Below are 2,330 nucleotides of genomic sequence, written 5' to 3'. Positions count from 1 at the left end.
TTAAAATGGCAAGTATTATGTTCTATATGTTTTACTACAATAAAAAAAATTGTTGAAAGAACAAAAAATATCAAAAATTGAATTTTTAAAAACCTGTTACTTCACAGCTCCACTGTTTCTTTGCATCATTAAGTGCGAACAGGGAAAATGGCTCTTTATCAGCTATCCAAGTATCCATAAACCTTCAGGAAAAGTGGTTTAAAAGATGGTCTGAGGGACCAAAGAAAGAAGAGTCATGTTCCATGCTGAAAGGACCCAGGAAAAAAAAGGAAGGGCAGTTCCCAGAAAAAAAAAGAGGAAAGAGTACCCAAAGGTTACTCATGACACAGAAGTTCCTCCCAGGAATCTTCAGAAATCTTGGAGAGAAGGCTGGATAAGCCCCAAACAGCTCAAGGAGGACAGAAGTTCCCATCGCTCACGATTTTTCTAAATACTGAGCCTTTGAGAAAGAGAAGTAAACCACTTGCATGTCACTAGTATCTATTATCTGTCAACTGTTCCCAAAAGGTAAGCCCCAGTCACTGGTCCATCTGCATATTTCATGTCTACATCACATTCCAGATAATCCCCATTTAAGCCAATCAATTCCCATGACCTATGGCAAAGCTCAAATCCTTTCTAAATAAACATAGCCAAAGCTTGTGGCTTACCAATAATTTAGTATTCTCAAATTAATTGGAATTAGGTTCAGCTGAGGGTAAGGGTAACAGATTCCTAAACTAACAATGAGATAAATAAAAGTTTCTTTCTTTCACTAAATAGCTCAGAGTTGGGAATTATGGACACTTCACGAATCCTTGGACTTCTTCCAGCCACCACCCTACCATCCCTCAAGTGTGGCCCTCATCCTTGTGGGAATTAACCATCCCCCTTCCTTTGCTAAGAGCCTATAGCTATATCTTCAGCCGTTACATACATGTCTCATGGAGCAATAAATGAGGAAGGATCATATGGTAATTCTATTTTTAGTTTTTGATCAACCTTCATACTGTTTTCCATAGTGGTGCATCATTTTGCATTCCCACAACAGTGCGCAAGGGTTTTAACTTCTCCACATCCCCACCAACCCTTGTTGTCTTTTGTTTTCTTGAGACTAGCCATCCTGACATGTGTAAGTTGATATTGTGATTTTGATTTGTATTTCCCTGATGATTAGTGATGTTGAACATCTTCATACACCTGTTGATCTTTGACAACAATGCTACAATTAACTTGATTACAAGAGACCTAAACATTCTCTTCTTTGGAGAAATGTCTATTCAAGTCTTTAGCCCTTTTTAAAATCAGGTTATTAGGGTTTTGTGGGGTTTTGGGTTTTTTTTTTTTTTTTTTTTTTTTTGCTATTGAGTTGTATTGCCATATGATCCAACAATCTCACTTCTGCATATTTATCCAAAATAATTGAAATCAGGATCTCAAGAGATATTGGCACTCCCATGTTTATTGCAGCAGTATTCATAATAGCCAACATGTGGGTAAAACCTAAATGCCCATTGATGAATGAATGGATAAAGAAGATGTGAAATATATATAGCATGGAATGTTATTCAGCCTTTAAAATGAAGGAAATTCTGCAATATGTGGCAAAATGAATGAATCTTAGGGAATTATGCTAAGTAAAATAAGCCAGTCACAGAAGGACAAATGCTTCATAATTCCACTTATAAGAGTTATCTAAAATAGTCAAACGCATAGAAGCAAAGAATATAATGGTGGTTGCCAGGGGCTGGGGGAGGAGGAAATGGGAAGTTGCTAATCAACATGTATAAAATTTCAGTTATGCATGATAGAAGAACTCTAGAGATCTTGCTGTTCAACATGATGCCTATAGATAACAATACTGTGGTGTAGACTTAAAAATCTGTTAAGACAGTAGATCTCATGTTGAATGTTCTGAATGGAAGGAAGGAAGAAGGAAGGAAGGAAGGAAGGAAGGAAGGAAGGAAGGAAGGAAGGAAGGAAGGAAGGAAGGAAAGAAGGAAATGGAAGGAATGAAAACTAAAAGTCAGAGGGTATGTAGCAAATATCTTTTAATGAAGCCACCATACCACACTTCCACTTATCCCCCATTGACCACACTGAGCAACCCTGTAGCATCACTGACCAATGACATTGGTATTTCTTTTCTCATATATGACTCTGCCAAGGCATAGCCTTCCTTTCCAAATACAACTGCCATTGATTTTCATGCTTAACTTGATTATAACAGGCTTAAAGCCTCACATCAAAGAAAGCAGAGAAAAATATCAACACAGCGCAGTTAGATATCCTCACCACCTCAGAACTTCTCCAGATCAATCTCCGTGCACCATGACATTTGCATAGTTGTA

This window comes from Neofelis nebulosa, chromosome 10 (genome assembly GCF_028018385.1).
Source record: "Neofelis nebulosa isolate mNeoNeb1 chromosome 10, mNeoNeb1.pri, whole genome shotgun sequence".
NCBI classification, from domain to species: domain Eukaryota; kingdom Metazoa; phylum Chordata; class Mammalia; order Carnivora; family Felidae; genus Neofelis; species Neofelis nebulosa.
This window is presented reverse-complemented; position numbering follows the sequence as displayed.